Source organism: Lissotriton helveticus, chromosome 3_2 (genome assembly GCF_964261635.1).
Source record: "Lissotriton helveticus chromosome 3_2, aLisHel1.1, whole genome shotgun sequence".
Lineage (NCBI taxonomy): Eukaryota > Metazoa > Chordata > Amphibia > Caudata > Salamandridae > Lissotriton > Lissotriton helveticus.
In genome coordinates this window covers 158,413,534-158,434,237 of record NC_136062.1, presented here as the reverse complement: position 1 = coordinate 158,434,237, position 20,704 = coordinate 158,413,534, and the positions used below count along the sequence as shown (strand labels likewise).

At 48.2% G+C, this 20,704-nt stretch overlaps 1 protein-coding gene across 1 annotated transcript in view; it reads left to right on the top strand.

The window, feature by feature from the left end:
• The window catches only part of LOC144826253 (fibroblast growth factor 4A-like), a 230,550-nt gene that overhangs the window by 14,170 nt on the left and 195,676 nt on the right, over window positions 1-20,704 (top strand). The window lies entirely within an intron of this gene.

Below are 20,704 nucleotides of genomic sequence, written 5' to 3'. Positions count from 1 at the left end.
AGTCTGGTGCGACGCTACGCTCCACCAGTTCACCGCAGCTGAGACGCGGCAAACACCTCCGAGGTGTGCGTCTCAGCTATAACAAATTGGGCAGAGAGCAGCCGCTTGATCTTGCCACCTGGTGTGAGAGCAATCCTCTAGATCTGTTGCTGAGACGTGGAAACACCTCCACGGTGTGCGTCTCAGCCCGCCATGAAAAAGGTCACGAAGTGAGACTAGAGAGCAGCTGCTCAATTCTTACATCCGTTGACCTTCGCTCCGATCTTCGTCTTCCCTACGGGGTCCCTCAGTACCAGTTTCTGCGGCTGAAGACGATGTCGGCAAGGTTCAGAATATCCGATGCTGCGTCCTCGCTGCGATACGTTTTTATGGTGTTTTCCTGTTCGCGCTCCTCCCTTGAGTCCCGCTAGGCATGCTGGTACTCGTAGTCCAGCACCGATCCTCCTTGTGCAGGATCGCGCTCGTCTTGACCAGCGGATAGAGGATGGCAGGGGTGAGGGAATCCATGACAGCCAGGCATGACTGCAATGATTGGAGATCTCTCAGCAAAATTAAAACAACAATAATCTGTGGCTGCGTTATAGGTCTGCTCTCACTATGTGGTGATCAATAATTTACTGTACATAAATCATAAATGCAAATTCGAAAATCCCACCGCTGCCACCAATGTTACAATTGGGGGTCTCTGGTTGGCACAGGTATACACTTGTGACAAACAGGGACCCTCTCCTCTAGTCAGGGCAAGGGAACAACTCCTCAGAATAACCCTTGCTCACCCTCTAGATTATGTGGCGCGAGCAGACAAGGCTAATCCTCAGGGCGCTAAGTCAGTTAAGCATTTATGACCACATACAGTAAAATCGCAGACCCACCACAAATGGACACCAGGCGTAAGGTTTGTATCAAAAATACGTATACTTTATGTAAAAATATGATACTTCTGCAATTTTATCACAAGACCAGATAACAATATATAAATATGGCCACAGTATGATGGAATAAATAGAGTTACTTCAGTAATCTTTACCAATGCTTGTTCGGCGAAGCGACCCCTTTATCAGTGTATGTAGACAGGGAAAACAAAACGTTGCGAACCCTGGATCGGTTTGAGTACACTGTACTGGGAAGCAAAGTTCCGAGGCGTTTCAGGCGCGACCTGTGGTGAGGGCGAACTCGGGACGGGGTCGGTGGTTCTCCTTGGGGCTGTCCGGCTCGGGACCCCCTCGAGGTGCGAGGCGGGGGAGCAGGGACGGCGTGAAGGGGTGCAGGCGTTCCGGAGGTTTGAGGCGACTCACGGGGCGAGGCGCCGTTCAGGCCTGCGGGACGTATCCTCTGAGCACTCTCGGGGGATACGTGGCGTACTCGGCGGAGTACGTGAGGAAAGTGCTTGGTGGGTTCGTCTCGGTCCGCGGTAGGGTGCGGGGCGCACTCCTCTCTGTCCGCGGCATACGGGGATGATGGAGATGAGTCCGTTACTTGGGGGACAAGTGGAGGAGTACCGCAGTGGCACCTAGCGGCGGGTACGGGTAGTACCGGCGGCTCGGCGGGTGCGGTGCGGACACCTCTAGGTACGAGGTGTATATTCCGGCCTGGTTGCACTGGACAGGTGCGGGTGATCTCTAATAGGAGGTCGGAGCGGGCGGGAGGCGGCCGGTACGCGGCAGGCGTGCGGGCATGTCTCACCTCCCAAAGGGCTCCGGGCTCTGGCAGCGGCTGAAGTGGCCAAAGTGTGCGGCTCCACGGAAGGAGGGGGGGCAGGGTGCGGGCGGCCCAGCAGAGAGGGGCACGGCTCAGTGGTGAGCGGTGCGGCTCGAGGCAGGAGTGCGGCCAGGCACGGGCTGCAAAAAGGGGGGGTGAGCGAGGCACACTTCAGGCGGGGCTCCAGCGGCACGAAGAGATCAGGCAAATCCAAACCACATGGCTGGGAAGGCAGATAGAATCCACTGGTCCTGGGACTCTGTTCAGGGGGCAAGCTCAAGATCAAGCCCTTGGAGATTTGTTTAAAGCACAAATGAAGCAAAGTCCTTTCTGGTCTTTTCCTCTCCTTCCTCAGCAATGGCACCACTGCAGGCCAGTCCTTCAGATCAGGGACAGTCTTTCCTCCTTCAGCTTCTCTTGGTCCTTCTAGTCGGGCAGAGGTTCTTCGTGGTAAAACAGGATCTAATTTCTTAGGAGCAGGGCTCATACATTTATAGTCAGTTTCTTTTGTCTTTGCAGACCAGGGGGCCTGAGCCTGGTTCAACCCAGTTTTGGAGCACTCTGTTTACAGGAAGCTGCCTTCTTCTTTCAGGGTGTAGGGCAGGGACATCAGACGCTCTGCAGGAGGTGGAGCCAGCATTGTGGTGGCAGAGCACAGCCCTATTCAGAGTCAAGGGGCACTCCTCCCACCCAGCCTGGGGGTAATCCCTCCATTCACCACCTGGCAGCCCAGACTGTCCCCTGGAATTCCCCAGCCCTGTCACTCACAGACGGAGCATCAGAACCAATCAAACACTCACACCCAGTCAAAAGATCTGGGTTTGATCCATCACCGGACTGGACTGTTCCCATGAGGCACAGGGTCAGAGCTGATTTGCACATAGCCTGTGTCTAACCCAGGGTGGTGTAGAGTGCAAAAAAACGATGGATTTAGGCCCAGATCCTTGTACTGGGGTGAATGTATGACATTGTTCTACATTCTGTCCATCAACTGTGTTTTTTTCAATTTTTACCCCGAGTGGGCTGGGTATGCTCAGACGTGAGTCCCAGGCTCTCCACACCACTGGAGTCAAGCTATCCAGGCTGATGAAGGCTGATAGCCAGAAACCGGTCCTTGGATGCTTGATTCCGGTCTGGGAAAGACATGGCTTGGTAGGTCGGACTGGACTGTTCCCATGAGGCACAGGGTCAGAGCTGATTTGCATATAGCCAGTGTCTAACCCAGGGTGGTGTGGAGTGCAAAAAAAACGATGGATTTAGGCCCAGATCCTTGTACTGGGGTGAATGTATGACATTGTTCTACATTCTGTCCATCAACTGTGTTTTTTGCAATTTTCACCCCGAGTGGGCTGGGTTTGCTCAGACGTGAGTACCAGGCTCTCCACACCACTGGAGTCAAGCTATCCAGGCTGATGAAGGCTGATAGCCAGAAACCGGTCCTTGGATGCTTGATTCCGGTCTGGGAAAGACATGGCTTGGTAGTTCAGACTGGACTGTTCCCATGAGGCCCAGGGTCTGAGCTGATTTGCATATAGCCAGTGTCTAACCCAGGGTGGTGTGGAGTGCAAAAAAACGATGGATTTAAGCCCAGATCCTTGTACTGGGGTGAATGTATGACATTGTTCTACATTCTGTCCATCAACTGTGTTTTTTGCAATTTTCACCCCGAGTGGGCTGGGTATGCTCAGACGTGAGTCTCATGCTCTCCACACCACTGGAGTCAAGCTATCCAGGCTGATGAAGGCTGATAGCCAGAAACCGGTCCTTGGATGCTTGATTCCGGTCTGGGAAAGACATGGCTTGGTAGTTCGGACTGGACTGTTCCCATGAGGCACAGGGTCAGAGCTGATTTGCACATAGTCAGTGTCTAACCCAGGGTGGTGTGGAGTGCAAAAAAACGATGGATTTAGGCCCAGATCCTTGTACTGGGGTGAATGTATGACATTGTTCTACATTCTGTCCATCAACTGTGTTTTTTGCAACTTTCTAAAAGTAGCATTTGCAAACATAGGATATTAAAATAAACTTTACTAAAATAAGTATTTTATTATTCTGAGTTCAGGCATACTAAACTTGACTTTCTACCATGTTCCCTGAGCCTGCTGGGATTATAGAGTGTAATAATTCCACAGCCCATTCTTGCCTATGAAAACAGGTAGCCTTACAATAGTGAAAAACGAAAATGGCTTTAATTCACTATTAGGACATGCCACACACATCAGGGCTTGTCCTACCTTATGCTTACAATGCACCCTGCCCTAGGGTCAACCATAGGGCTGACTCACATGAAGTAAAGGGAAGGTTGTGGGGGCTGGCAAGTGTGTGCACTTGCTCAGCCAGCATGACAGTACCAGACTGCACGCAGGTTCTGCAGTGGCAGACCTTAGACACATTTTAAAAGGCTGCTTCTGTGGGTGGCGCAACCAGCGCTGCAGGCCCACTAGCAGTATTTGTATTTACAAGCCCTGGCACTCCTGGTGCACTTTACTGGCGGCTGACAGCAAATCAAATGAGCCAATCATGGAAATCAATTACAGGTACACTTTACATTGGGAGCACTTGCACTGCAGCACAGATTGGCCGTGGCGCAGTGCCCTGAGCAGCGAACACCAGCAAAACATCTGAGGCACATCAGCAAACAGTGGAAGGGAGACTCACGCCAAGGTGCCAGGTCTAACACGTGTCCCCTCCAACTGAAATGTGGGGAGAACTACCCTACTCGACAATCAGAATAGGAATGGACACTGGTATCTACTATAACCATTGGTTATATTTGAAAACCCTCATAGACGCTATGATCTTGATGATGCGGTGTATATTTATTATACGCCCCTTATCCAGCGTCATGGCATAGTCATCGGGTAATCAAATGACGTGCTATATGCCTGCCTCACCCGAGGCAACCTCTGGTAAGTGGAGAAGTGTCCAGAAATTTCAGGGACACCAACAGAGGGATGATGCGTAGAGCAGACAAAAAAGTTGTTAAAACAGTGTCACACCAAAAACAAAATTTATTTTAAAGAGGTGGGCACTGGTGGTTAAAAAATACTGCGATATATAGGGTAACCGAGTTACTGGATTACCATATGTCTCTATAGGTAGGTCGACATGTTTCAGCTCCCTTTGGCCCGGCAGGGTCTGTGGAGCTTTCGTCAGGACAGGTAAACAATACAAAAAAAGTGGTACTCACACAACTTGTGTCGTTTCCAATTTTTAGCATGAAATTCTCATACTGAAATTCCTGCATTATGGGAACATAAACAAACATCATTCTATTCAATGAGAAAGTCATAATTGCATATAGCACAAATTTAAAAGCTCATTTTAATTCGCAAGGAGCTTGTGTTGGTGGTGTGCAAAACACTATAAGCACTGGAACAGAATGGAGCTAAGAAGAGAAGAGCAAATGGATCTGAGACTAAATACTGTATGTCACGATTGAACAAAATTAGAAATAGGTCTGGTTGGAGGGGCATTACTCTCACAGGGAGGTTAAGTGGATTAGCATATCGTAAAAAGTCTGTAAAATGTAGTCAACTAAAGCTAAACTGATCATACATTGCTCTCTGTATATGACGTCATTCACCAGTCGCGCAAGAATCAGCGTGTAGGAGATTTATACAGCCTGCTTAATTCAATAGTGGAGTGCGTAGTGATCTACATATAAGCTGTGTGATAGAAAATAGTAAATAATACAACATGCTTACTGTCAGCGTGTACCTAGTATAAATACCTTTATTAGAAGTAAATTCCTCCTCATCAGGGTGCTGAGGGTCGCTTTTTAGTGGTCCGTGCTAGGGTAATGGAGACATGAGATGTTGCTAGCAAAGCCCCATTAAGCGTTTTAGAACGAGAAATCTTACTGGCAGTTTAGTTGGTAAAAACGCCATTCTTACCCACGTGCAGGAGATCGTTTGTGCTCCTAGTGCTGACTCTGCCCCTGGTTGTGGGGGTGGCCACTCCCCCCCGCCTTTAACAAATGGCATAAAAATAGACAAGGGGCTAACGGTGGGCCACGGAAGTACCTAAAAGATGGTGGCTCTTGAAGTAAAAAACTTTATTCATACTAGCGTTTAGCATCAAGCCTTCGGGTTGTTATCAGTTACAGATCGTTTTGTTCCAAAATGCTGGCCTTGGTGATACTCTCTAAGTATTTTAGGCAGATCATTCTGGAGTTGCTAACAGATTTAGTTTACATTCAGTATAAATGTCTATCTATCGTTAGTATTAAAAATGTAGTTGCAGCAAACTATTAAGGGAAATCGACAGTATCTTGTAGATGGATTCTCATTCAGACCCCACAGTAACATATGTTTAAGGTAGATCATGCACATTTCTGCTAAGACACTTGCGCGCTAATATTAGTCTGAACTAAGGGATAAGTGAAGATACATAGTCCTGTACAGATATTAACTCAAGAGTTATGATGTATTATATGCATATTGTGAATCTTACAAAAATATAGAAATATAAAAATGTAAGAAGAACCTACTTGGCATGGGATGTATCATCTTATTGTCAATATCAACCATCTAGTCCTTAACGCGGACAATGTGATTTAGTATAAGGCCAGGCTAGTAGAACTGATGCCATGGAATGTTATCATTCATCCCTGTTAGGTGGGTTCTGAGACGGTTCACCCACCTTTGTTCCTTTTCGAACAATATCTGTTCTGCATTGTTATTTTTGGCATGGAGCATTTCTGAGATGGTCCATCTTAGATCATCGCATGTATGTCCTGCTTCTACAAAGTGAGTACAGAGCTTTGTTGTATTTTTCTTTAGTCTAATGTTGCTCCTGTGTTCTCCTATATGCAGTTTCACCTTTCTGCAGGTCATCCCCACGTATTTTTGTTGGCAGGGGCATGTGACTAAGTATACCACATGTGTGGAGTTACAATTCGTATGTTGTCTTTGAGTCCAAACAACATTCTCAGTAGGTTGTAATGTTTTGGTAGTGTTGGTGAATTTACAGATTCCACACATCCCACAGGGATAATGGCCAGTTACGGGGGCCATATTTACATCTCTGAGGGTGGATTTTGTTAACCTTTTCCTTGGGCGTGTGTGGACTAACACATCTCTAAGATTCTTGGTCCTCCTATTTGCGAATCTTGGTTTAGGCCAATTATAGTTGCCCGAAGTGATAATTCGCCAGTTCTTTCTTATCAATTTTTGGACATCATAGGTTGCCGGGCAGTAGGTGGTAACACAGGTTACAAGATCTTTAATCGGTTCCTAGTGATTTCTCTGTAGAAGACATTCTCGGGGCTGATGTTTTGCTCGTTTTTTGCACTTGGAGATTACTGAGGGTGTGTAGTCTCTAGCTCGCAGTTTGTTGCTTAGAACTTTCGCTTGTTGTTTGTAATCACTATCTTTGCTGCAGTTGCGTTTGTGTCGTAAGAACTGACTATAAGGGAGGTTGTCTCTGAGAGGTCGTGGGTGATAGCTCAGATACAATAGAAAACTATTCTTAGCTGTTGGTTTTGTGTAAGTCTTAGTCTCTAATTTGCCATTTTCAGAAAAAATTGTTAAATCCAGGAAGTAAATTTTTTGATTGCTTGAGGTAAAAGTAAACTTGAGCCAACGGTCTCTTCCATTTAGCCACTCCAGGAACGTAGTCAGGTTTTTGTTGACATCCCAAATAAGCAAAATATCGTCGATATAACGTTTCCAGTATAATATACTGGAAACGTATGGATTGGTATCGTTTAGAACAAATTTTTGCTCAAACTGGCTTACATACAAACCAGCTACCGACGGAGCGAAGGCGCTGCCCATGGAGGCTCCATGACACTGTAAAAAGAGTTGACCGTTATATTCAAAATAGTTCTCTTTTAGAGCCAATCGGCAGCATTCTAGAATGAAATGACGGAGGGTCTTATGTGGCCAGTCTTCCATGAAGAGGAGATCTTCAAGCATTTGCATCGTGTCATCTTGGGGCAGACTTGTAGACAAGGACTCGACGTCTAGTCCAACTAAAATCATAGTCTTGGGGTCGAAATCCTTGTTGGCTATCTGGATCAGGAGGTCACGGGTGTCCTTCAAATAAGTCGTGGTTTTCTGGACTAGGGGTTTCAGATACTCATCTGCAAACTTAGAGAGGGGCTCCAGCAGCGATCCAATACCCGAAACTATCGGGCGTCCCGGTGGGGGGGACTTATTTTTGTGAGTTTTGGTAATGAGTAAAAGAATGGTACTTTGGGTCCTCTGGGTGTTAGAAAATCGGCTTCCTTCTTGGATATCCATCCATTGCCCTCTGCCTCATGTGTCATTATTGCGATGGTATTGACCAGTCTTTCTGTAGGGTCTGAATCTAGTCTTTTGTAAAAGTTGACATCGGACATTAGGGCCAAACATTGTTGGTTATAACCTTCTTTTGTCATAATAACCACCCCTCCCCCTTTGTCTGCCGGTTTTATGACTATATTGTCATTGTCTCTTAGTTCCTCAAGGGCTCGTCGTTCCTTATTGCTGAGGTTTTGATAAGTTTTTTTCTTTTTGTCCAAATTATCAATCCCTTTTAGAATGGCCTGTTCGAAGGTTTGTATTTCTATCGGAACAGCGTTAGTGGGTGGAGAGAATTTTGATTTTCTTCTCAATGTAGTATCTCCTTCATTGGGTTGAGCTGGAGACCCATCAAAAAAAGCTTTCAACTTCAAGGTTCGGCAAAATTCAGACACCTCGCATTTGAGTTTGAAAGGATCCAGAGGGGGAGTTGGTACAAAACCAAGACCTTTATTGAGGATGGTCGTTTGTTCATTTGTCAGGATAGTGTCTGATAGATTCACAATTAGTGACTCTTCTTGCTCATGTCCGTCTGGGCTGATGCCATACTGCGTGTTTGGACATTGGGTAGGTGGTCCTGCCAGGTCAAATTTTTCTTTCTGCCTCGGGATTGATTTTGGCCTCTTCCTAAAAAAGGTTGTTGTGGTTGGTGTGAGTTGGTAGTAATCGGCATCTGTTGATTCCCCATTTGTGGCTGCTGCTCTGTGCCTGGATTATAGGGGTTCATCCATCCACCAAAATGTGGCATAAAAGGTTGAAAGAACGGCATTGGATTCCCGTGAAAGAAAGGTGGTCTCTGCCATCTGTTTCCTCTGCGTGAGCCTCGAAACCTAAAATTGTTACGGCCCCTTCTCGGTGTTGGTTGTTCTGAGTTACCTTCCGAACCATCAAAAGACCACCCAGTCGATTCGGCATCCGAGACATTATCTGTTCCTGTATAATCTTCCTTCGAGTAAGGATGCATCCGCTCTTGGCTGAACTTTTTGAGGTCCTTCGCCAACTTCTGCAGTTTGTTTTGCATTAAGAATTCCTGTGTTTCATCCATCTCTTTCACAATCTCTTCTAGGCGTTTTTTGTAGATCAGAGGGTTGATGCTTTTTTTCAGTTCATTTTCACAGGTTTGTATCTCCACTAGTAGTGCCTCTGAAAGTCTCTTGGCTGTTTTGACTATAAGGACTAGATAGTCTAAGGAGCATTTCCAGGATATAGACGACCAATCTCGTCGAAGCGCAAGGTCATGGAGAAAAATTCTAGGCGCATTGGATACCCATAGGCCTCTCGGTGCCGTTTTGGATCTAAGGTATTCGGTCATAATAATGACATGTACGGCAGTCCGAATCTGTTCTCTTTTTTTGTTGGTTAGAGTGTCCCATTCATCAGTCTGCGAGATGGCTTGTGTTAAATCCGCATTTTGTAGTAGGGGCTGTGCCGCTTGGATTTCGTCAATGTCACTTCCAGTAAAACTCAGACCACTATTATTCTCCATCATTCCCCGCTACCCCAGGTAGTTCCTCATAACTAAGGTGGAAAAACCTGGATAGACCGGCAGCATTGGCGTGATCTATGCCAGGGCGATGTTCCACTGTGAAGTCCATACCCTGTAGGGAAATGGATCACTTCAACAGCTTTGGGTTCTCACCCCTCATTTGCATCAACCATCTGAGGGGCCTGTGGTCTGTCTGAACCCGGAAGTGAGACTCAAACAAGTAGGGTTTTAGCTTCTTCAATGCCCAGACCACAGCAAAAGCTTCTCGCTCAATTGCAGTCCACCTCTGTTCCCGTGGAAGTAACCTCCGACTGATGAAGGCTACAGGTTGGTCCCAGCCCTCCTCAGTCATCTGTGAGAGAACAACCCCTACACCATGCTCTGAAGCATCTGTTTGCACTAGGAATTCTTTGGAGAAGTCAGGAGCCAGGAGCACGGGCGCCGTGCACATGGCAGTCTTCAGGGTGTCAAAAGCTTTCTGACAGGTGTCAGTCCAGATCACTTTCCTGGGCTGCTTCTTACAAGTCAGCTCTGTCAAGGGTGCAACACTGCTGCCATACCCCTTGACAAACCTCCTGTAGTACCCGGTGAGTCCTAAAAAGGCCCTCACCTCTGTCTGGGTCTTTGGGGGTTCCCAAGCCAGGATGGTTTCAATCTTGGATTGGAGAGGCGCCACCTGGCCGCTCCCCACCTGGTGTCCCAAGTATACCACGGAACCCTGCCCGATCTGACACTTGTTTGCCTTAATGGTGAGGCCTGCCTTGCGCAGTGCCGTCAACACTTCACAGAGGTGTCGCAGGTGTTTTTCCCATGTGCTGCTGAACACTACGATGTCATCCAGGTAGGCGGCACTGAACTCAGCCAGTTCAGCCAACTCCTGGTTGACCAATCTCTGGAAGGTGGAAGGGGCATTTTTCATCCCAAATGGCATAACCCGGAACTGGAAATGCCCATTTGGTGTGGAGAATGCTGACCTCTCTCTGGCCCCATAAGTCAAGGCGATCTGCCAGTACCCAGACGTCAAATCAAATGTGCTGAGGAACCGGGCAGCCCCTAACCGATCAATGAGCTCATCAGCTCTGGGGATGGGGTGCACGTCTGTCTTTGTATCTGAATTGAGTCCTCTGTAGTCCACACAGAACTGGAGTTCGGGTGTGGCTCCCGGCGCTGCAGCCTTTGGGACCAAGACCACTGGGCTGGCCAAAGGACTGCTGGAGGACTCAACCACCCCAAGAGCAAGCATCTTGGAGACCTCCTCTTTGATGGAGGCCCTGACCCTGTCAGTTACTCTGTAAGCCTTGTGCTTTACAGGCAAGCTGTCTCCTGTGTCCACATCATGGACGCACCAATCTGTGAGACCAGGAACCAGGGAGAACAGATCAGGAAACTGCCCAAGCAATTGGCGGCTGCCATCCTGTTGCTCAGGGGTCAGGGTGGGTGAGAGGTTAGCTCCATCCACTGACCCATCTCGCTCTGAGGCTACCAAGAGGTCAGGAAGAGGTTCGGTCTCCTCCTCCATCCCATCATCGGTTGCCAAGAGCATGCACACTTTGGACCTCTCCAAGTGGGGCTTAAGGCGGTTAACATGTGGGACCCTCAAAGGGTTCCTGGGAGACTGCATGTCCACCAAGTAGGTGACAGGAATCTTGCGCTTCACAACCTCAAATGGACCTGTCCACTTATCCTGAAGTGCACAAGGGTCCACTGGGGGGAAGACCCACACCTTTTGTCCAGGTTGAAGCTCTACCAGAGTGGCTTTTTGGTCGTACCACCGCTTCATCTCTTCCTGGCTGGCTTCCAGGTTTGCCTCAGCAAGTTGCCTGAATCGCCTGTTCTGGTTTCTGAAGGCCAGCATGTAACTGTATACATTCTGGGGAGGTTTCCTGGGAGATTGCTCCCAGCCTTCCTTAACCAGACTCAGAGGTCCTCTCACCGGGTGGCCATACAGAAGCTCAAAGAGGCTGAACCCTAGAGACTTCTGTGGCACCTCACGGTATGCAAAGAGAAGGCATGGCAAGAGGACGTCCCACTTACGCCTCATGGGTCCTTCCAGGCCCATAATCATGCCTTTTAGGGTTCAGTTGAATCTCTCAACCAACCCATTTCCTTGGGGGTGGTAAGGTGTGGTGAACTTGTAGGTTATACCACACTCTTGCCAAAGGGATTTTGTATACTTGGATATGAAATTGGTGCCCCTGTGTGACATCACCTCTAGAGGGAATCCCACTTGGGAGAAAATTCCCATCAGTGCTCGTCCAACCACGGGGGCAGTCACTGTCCTCAGAGGGATGGCTTCAGGTTACCGGGTGGCATGGTCCACCAAGACCAGGATGAACCTGTTGCCCATGGCTGTCTTGGGGTCCTGAGGCCCTACAATGTCAATTCCCACTCGCTGGAATTGGGTACTGACCACTCTTATCACTTGCCTGGCAAGTCTGACATGATCTACAGTGAGCATCGGAGTTTCTGTGCATTTGGGGCAAATAAAAGTGGGTGACAAGCCTGTCACAGGTCTTGTCCATCCTCAAATGTCCTGCTAAGGGCCCATCGTGAGCCAGCATCAGTAGGAAGTCTCTGAACTTCTGGGGTACCACCAGCGCACGGGGTGACCCAGGTTCAGCAGCCTTAGGCTCTGAATACAGCAGGTCATTCTCCCAGTAAATGAAATGTGTTCCAGACTGAACACCATTGGCCTGGTCTGCAGCCTGCTGCCGCATACCCACGAGAGAAGGGCATTCTTTCTCCTCCCTGCAGAATTTTTCCCTGGAGGGGCCTCCTTCTTGCTGCCAATGGGTCAGCTCAGGCAGGTCCCCCAGTTCAGCTATTTGTTCCCCGGTAGGCTCCAGGGCATCCCCCTCAAGGTCTGCTTCCTCATGGGCCATGGGAACTTCAGGGGCAGTTTTCCCGTGTCCCCTATGCCTTCTCTCTAATGCCGGTTCCTGGGCCTCTCCTTCAGGCTCCAGGGTCTCTTGAGCACCCCTACTGGCTGCCATTGACCGGGAGGTCACGCACGCCCAGTCAGGTAAACCCACCATCCGCAGGTGAGTTGCTTTCTCCACCCTTTCCCAGGGGGAGCTCTCCAAGTCATTTCCTAGCAAACAATCAACAGGCATGGCAGTTCTCACAGAAACCTGCAGAGTACCAGAGACCCCCTCCCTCTCAATGGGAACCTGAGCCATTGGACAACGGCTCTCTGAGTTGTCAGCATTGACAACCCTGCAGTAGGCATGGGGTACAACCTGCTCTTGAGACACCAGGTGCTGCCGGACTGCAGTCACACTGGCTCATGTGTCTCTAAGATCCTCTACTTTCTTTCTATTGATGGTCACTACTTGCCCATATTTCTTAGTGTAAGAGGGCAAGTAGTTCTATGGGACCATCTCACTGTCTCCTAAAGAAACTAGGGTCATCTGAATAGGATCCCCACCCCCTTGGACTGCTACTTCCTCCCCAAAATTAATACTAGCCATTTGCCGGGGTGGAGCACCAGTGGGTGCGGGTTTTACAAACAGGCGACACTTAGGGTCAGTGGCAAAATGACCCAGGTCACCACACCTGTAACAATTGATGGGCCCTCTCTGAACAGGTTTACCTGTTGGGGCCCCGGTCTGCTTCGGGGGTGGGGGAGGCTGAGAACCTTTCCCTTGGTTCCCTTGGGGATTACTTTGGGTGCCTTTTTGGAACCCTTTCTGTTTACCCCTTCCCCCCCACTCTTCTGCTGGGGACCCTGCCCACCCTTGGCTGAGTCTCCCACTGGACCCTTGTGGACCCTGGTGCTGAGCCAGCGGTCCGCCTGCTCAGCAAGCTTCCTCGGGTTGGACAGCTTGCTCTCAATTAGGTGCTGGCGTAGCACAGGAAAACAATTACTGGACAAGTGCTCCCATGCCATTAAATCAAGAAGCCCTTGAAAATCATTTACTTTGCTACCCTTCACCCAACCATCCAGTGCTCTGCAGAAAAAGGTCACATACTCCACATAGGTACCCCCAGGAATCTTAGTACATCCCCTAAATCTCTGTCTATACATCTCAGGGGTTAACCCAAACCTGTTCATTAAGGCATCCTTCATGTGGGAATAAGAATTGTAAACTTCGGAGGGGAGATCTAACAGAGTGTCCCGCCCCTCAGTAAGGAACCGCCCCCACAACCCTGCTCCCCAATCTCTCTCAGGGACCCGGTGGGAGGACATGGATACCTCATAGGCCTTGAACCACTGCCCTATGTCATCCCCCTTAAAGTATTCCTTTACTACATCCTTAGGCATGTACACCCTTGACTCTACCTGCACCGTTGTTGGGCTGCCACCGGAGGGAGTTGTGTCCAAACTTTTGGCTTTCAGCTCCAACTCCTTCAATCTCATGTCATGATCCATCTGTAACTTTTTCTCTTCCATTGCCAATCTTGGTTTCTCCATTTCCATTTGTCCATTTAATTTCGCCATCTCCACTTCGTATTCCCTGGTTGCTGCCCTGTCTGCCTGCTCCTCTGGCGACAGGACTCTGCTCAAATCAGCAATGCTCTCTGGTAGTTCCAATTCTACCGCATTCTGTGGATCCCTTGACTCCTTCCAGGCCCTCAGCGCCTTTATGAAGTGGGGTTTCCTTTTGCATCCAGAGTGGGCAACTCTGAATTTCCTGCAGTAGCCTTTCAATTGCTCTACTGTGTAACATTTCAGTCCCTGGTCTTCCCAATCTACTTCATCAATCCCAGAGATTATGGAGGGTGCCCTTCCAGCAGGGAGTGAGCCAGGCATGACTGCAATGATTGGAGATCTCTCAGCAAAATTAAAACAACAATAATCTGTGGCTGCGTTATAGGTCTGCTCTCACTATGTGGTGATCAATAATTTACTGTACATAAATCATAAATGCAAATTCGAAAATCCCACCGCTGCCACCAATGTTAGAATTGGGGGTCTCTGGTTGGCACAGGTATACACTCGTGACAAACAGGCACCCTCTCCTCTAGTCAGGGCAAGGGAACTACTCCTCAGAATAACCCCTGCTCACCCTCTAGGTTGCGTGGCGCGAGCAGACAAGGCTAATCCTCATGGCGCTAAGTCAGTTAAGCATTTATGACCACGTACAGTAAAATCACAGACCCACCACAAACTGGACACCAGGCGTAAGGTTTGTATCAAACATACGTATACTTTATGTAAAAATATGATACTTCTGCAATTTTATCACAAGACCAGATAACAATATATAAATATGGCAACAGTTTGATGGAATGAATAGAGTTTCTTCAGTAATCTTTACCAATGCTTGTTCGGCGATGCAACCCCTTTATCAGTGTATGTAGACAGGGAAAACAAAACGTTGCGGACCCTGGATCCGGTTTGAGTACACTGTACTGGGAAACAAAGTTCCGAGGCGTTTCAGGCGCGACCCGGGGTGAGGGCGAACTCGGGACGGGGACGGCAGTTTTCCTTGGGGCTGTCCGGCTCGGGACCCTCTCGAGGTACGAGGCGGGGGAGCAGGGACGGCGTGGAGGGGTGCAGACGGTCCGGAGGTTTGAGGCGACTCACGGGGCGAGGCGCCGGTCAGGCCTGCGGGACGCATCCTCTGAGCACTCTCGGGGGATACGTGGCGTACTCGGCGGAGTACGTGAGGAAAATGCTTGGCGGGTTCGTTTCGGTCCGCGGTAGGGTGCGAGGCGCACTCCTCTCCATCTGCGGCGTACGGGGATGATGGAGACAAGTCTGTTACTTTGGGGCCAAGTGGAGGCGTACCGCAGTGGCACCTAGCGGCAGGTACGGGCAGTACCGGCGGCTCGGTCGGGTGCAGTGCGGACGCCTCTAGGTACGAGGCCTACCTTCCGGCCTTGTTGCGCTGGACAGGTGCGGGTGATCTCTAATAGGAGGTCGGAGCGGGCGGGAGGCGGCCGATACGCGGCAGGCGTGCTGGCGTGTCTCACCTCCCAAAGGACTCCGGGCTCTGGCAGCGGCTGAAGCGGCCAAAGTGTGCAGCTCCACGGAAGGAGGGGGGCAGGGTGCGGGCGGCCCAGTGGAGTGGGGCACAGCTCAGTGGTGAGCGGTGCGGCTCGAGGCAGGAGGGCGGCCAGGCATGGGCTGCGAAAAGGGGGGGTGAGCGAGGCACACTTCAGGCAGGGCTCCAGCGGCACGAAGAGATCAGGCAAATCCAAACCACACGGCAGGGAAGGCAGATAGAGTCCACTGGTCCTGGGACTCTGTTCAGGGGGCAAGCTCAAGTTCAAGCCCTTGGAGATTTGTTTAAAGCACAAATGAAGCAAAGTCCTTTCTGGTCTTTTCGTCTCCTTCCTCAGCAAGGCACCACTGCAGGCCAGTCCTTCAGAGCAGGGACAGTCTTTCCTCCTTCAGCTTCTCTTGGTCCTTCTAGTCGGGCAAAGGTTCTCCATGGTAAAACAGGATCTAATTTCTTAGGAGCAGGGCTCATACATTTATAGTCAGTTTCTTTTGTCTTTGCAGGCCAGGGGGCCTGAGCCTGGTTCAACCCTGTTTTGGAGCACTCTGTTTACAGGAAGCTGCCTTCTTCTTTCAGGGTGCAGGGCAGGGACATCAGACGCTCCGCAGGAGGTGGAGCCAGCATTGTGGTGGCAGCGCACAGCCCTATTCAGAGTCAAGGGGCACTCCTCCCACCTAGCCTGGGGGTAATCCCTCCATACACCACCTGGCAGCCCAGACTGTCCCCTGGAATTCCCCAGCCCTGTCACTCACAGAAACCAGACAGCAGTTGCACATCCTAGCAGAGGCGGGCTGAAATGGTCAGGCAAGCAAATGCTAACTTTCTAAAAGTAGCATTAGCAAGCACAGGATATTAAAATAAACTTTACTAAAAGAAGTATTTTATTATTCTGAGTTCAGGCATACTAAACTTGACATTCTACCATGTTCCCTGAGCCTGCTGGGATTATAGAGTGTAATAATTCCAGCAGCCCATTCTGGCCTATGAGAACAGGTAGCCTTACAATAGTGAACAACGAAAATGGCTGTAATCCACAATTAGGACATGCCACACACATCAGGGCTTGTCCTACCTTATGCTTACAATGCACCCTGCCCTAGGGCCAACCATAGGGGTGACTCACCTGAAGTTAAGGGAAGGTTTTGGGGGCTGGCAAGGGTGTGCACTTGCTCAGCCAGCATGACAGTACCAGACTGCACGCAGGTTCTGCAGTGGCAGACCTTAGACACATTTTAAAAGGCTGCTTCTGTGGGTGGCGCAACCAGCGCTGCAGGCCCACTAGCAGTATTTGTATTTACAAGTTCTGGCTCTCCTGGTGCACTGTACTGGGGGCTGGCAGCAAATCAAATGAGCCTATCATGGAAATCAATTACGGGTACACTTTACATTGGGAGCACTTGCACTGCGGAGCGGATTGGCCGTGGCGCAGTGCCCTGAGCAGCGAACACCAGCAAAACATCTGAGGCACATCAGCAAAAAGTGGAAGGGAGACTCACACCAACGTGCCAGGTCTAACAAGCATGAGTACCACAAATGTTCATATAATTTTTCAAGCAACCAGGCTTCTGAGGTAAGCTGTGTAATTCTTGCTAGGGTTTAGACGCTGGTATGGGGGGTAGTTGTCTGCGTTTCGACCATGACAGGTGTAGGGTAATTGTTGCCTCACAAACGGGTCTTCATCAGGACGGGAAAGAAGGGGTTGGGCAGATTTCCTAATGGGTGGCATAAAAACAAAAATTAAAAAGGGTCCTCATGGTATCCCGGAAAAAACAGGGGATTAGGTATACAGAGGATCATTACATGATTGCCAAGTTATACAGAGCACCAACAATGCTGGTTGGGGACTAAACATGGGAACACTTACTGCTTGCAAATGGTTCAAAATAAAACAATGAAACAATCATCAAGCCGTCACAAAAACTAGGCATAATTCTTATGGACTGATAAACATTCCTAGCTACATTGATCATTGAAAGCTGGGGACTAAGCATGTATGCACTTAATGTTTGCTAAAGGAACTTCAAAATGAATAATCACAGATAGACAGAACACCACCAGTGCTGGCTGTGGACTAAACACGGAAACACTTACTGCATGCAGAAGGTTCGAAGTAATTCAATAATCAGGCCGATAAAATAACCTTCACGAAAAACAAAGGACCCTGGCATGCTTCAAGCAGGATTGTAATGGTCTGGTAGCAAACCCTAGCTATACGATTTACCATCATTAAATGCGAGCACTTACTGCTTGCAAAAGGAACATCAAAAAGAATAGTCAGGCCATCAGGAAACGTTCCTAAATGGACACGGTCCTCTAAGGGGGTAAATAAACCTCGTGTTAATTATGTAAGAAGTTGAGGTTAAAGATTAACGTTGTTTAAAAAAAATATATATACATATAACAGTTACCTTCAAACAACTGAGGCTGGAGCTACACCTTGTGGTGGGCCTCGGGATTGTTACGGGCATACGTTGCCGCCGAGGGCTGGAAAATAAATATAACGGGGGATCTGTGTTAGAACGATATTTGTTACTGAATCAAGGGGCAGAGTCGAAAGGGCCCGGGGTTACCTGGCAACGTGACGGATTCCATCTGGAAATACCGGGCTGTCGGCTTCTAAGCTCAAGTCGAAGTGTGACGGCCAAAGGTAGAGATTGACAGGGAGTTTTGCCAAAAGGACCCGTGTGACGTCATGATCAAAATGGTAGAAAGACTAATGCTCCTGGTAACCATGTTAACTCTAGCAATGTTCTTTTTTTTGGGATTAAATATACAAAAAAAAGTCCAAATTCAATAAATGGCAAGGAAAAATGTATTGCGCGTACCAACCAAACATGGCGGTAAGCGCATGTATAAACAAGTCCCGAAAGGATTCAGGAGGGGAGGCATGAATCATACACATTAAGTTACATTGGTGGCAAAACGTGGATAGCCAGACATGGCAGTGTGACACATAGTGGCAGTAGTCAAAAAACCTAAATTAAATGAAAGTAATCCAGTGTTGGCTCACAGTGCGGACCTGTCGCGCAGGGTGGTACAAGCGCTGAGAGGTCAAACACACAAATTAGACAAAAATGACAATTCATGCCTCCCCTCCTGAACCCTTTCGGGACTTGTTTATACATGCACTTTGCCGCCATGTTTGGTTGGTACGCGCAATACATTTTTCCTTGCCATTTATTGAATTCGGACTGGTTTTCTGTATATTTAATCCCAAAAACACGAACATTGCTAAAGTTACCATGGTTACTAGGAACCTTAGTCTTTCTACCATTTTTTATCCCCAAAAACATGAATATTGCCCTTTTTAATTTTTGTTTTTCTGCCACCTTTTAGGAACTCTGCTCAACCACTTTTTTCCCGTCCTGATGAAAACCCGTTTGTCAGGGAACAATTACCCTACACCAGTCAGGGTCGAAAGGTAGACAACTACCCCCCGTACCAGCTACTAACCCTAGCAAGAATTACACAGCTTACTTCAGAAGCCTGGTTGCTTGAAACATTTTATGAACATTTGTGGTACTCATGCTTGGCTCCTGTGGGAAGCCAAGAATTTTGTTTGTCTGTAAATTATGTATTTTTGACCTGCACTAAGCTTCCTATCCTACACCACTTCCTACCACATCACCCCCTCCTCCCCACCCTTCCCCTCATTTGGGCACAATTACTTAACAATGGATATTTCTCATGCAATGTATACCAAATATCTGGTTGAGTACTCTGTGAATAAATAACATTGTACTCCAAACTCTACAGATATTTCTGAATCTCTTTTGACTTGTTTTATCTGTCCTCCCGTTTTGGGACCCTTCTTACTACAAAACTGTATACCCAGGTCCCGGTGACTTTCTTTGGGTTGACCCCACTTTTGTAACTCTATGTCTTAAGTGAGCACCTTAGATTTTTCTCTTTTCTTTCTATAATTGTATATTGTATATTATATTGTATATTATATGCTACTAATTTTTTGATTTGGTGTGTGTTTATCAGAAATTACATTGATAACTGTTTTTTTTTGTTTTTTAAGAATGCTTTGAGTTGGCACAAAAATGTGAGTGGGTGTATGATTTTCTGAGTGTATCACTCAGTGACTGAGTCCATAAGTTTCTTAGAGATTCTGTGACTGAGTGTGAGAGTGACTGTATGGGTGTGTGAGTGGGTGGGTGTGTGAGTAGGTGGATGGGTGTCTGAGTGGATTGGTAAGTGGCTGTATGAGTGTCTCAGTGGGTCTGTGAGTACATACATGTGTATGAGTGGGTATGTAAGTAGGTGCATGGGTCTCTGACAGCCAAAGCCCATGCAGGTAAGAGGAGAGGGGCCAGGTGGGGGGATTTCAACAGACGACGAGGGAAAATTATTTAATTTTTCCTCATTGTCATCTGTTGAAATCACCCCACCCGGCCCCACCACCCCACCACTCACACCTGCACAGGCAATGGCTGGTCTCTGAGTAGGTCAGTACATCGGTGTGTCACTCTCCAAGTGAGTCTGTAAGTGTGTGCATAGGTACCTGAATGGATATGTGAGTGAGTGCATGAGTATCTGAGTGGGTATGTGACTGGATGTATGAGTGGGTTTGTGAATGGGTGTATAAGTGTCTCAGTGAGTTTGTGAGTGTGTACATGAGTGTGTAACAGTGACCGGAGAGTGTGTGCAACTATATATATATATATATATAGTTGCACACACTCTCCGGTTTACAATGACTTCACGATTGTCGCCATGTCCCTGTGATGGTCCACGAGGGGCCACACTGGCGGTCACGGTGGCATCACAAATATCATGCACGATCAAAAAAATCAAATTTCAGACAGATAACTTGTGTCACTAATACACCATATTCTCAAACATGGGTTCAGAGTATCTTCAGACTGACCCCTTCTTTAGCTTTCACAAATTGTCACCCCCAGGAACTATTCCCGAGCAAAAACATTGTGGCTGCAACTTCCTGTTCACGTTGTGTCCAGCCAATCAGAGCATTCCCATTAGTGCACCCATCCGGAATTAATCATAAAACTACCGCGAAATATCTGCAAAATATCTGCGAACAGAAACATATCTATAATATTTGGCTTAAATTTCTCAAAAATTATGGGATGAATGTTCACCACATAACAAAAAACACAATCTGCGTAACAACATCTACCATTCTACTAAATTTGGTGTAGTTCTGTCCAGCGGTTTGGGCTGTACGTTCGACAACACGTTCTTATGGGAATTAACATTACAAATGCACCCTTTTTTCGCGCCCCTATTTCTTGGTCCCCACAGCATGGATCACCCCC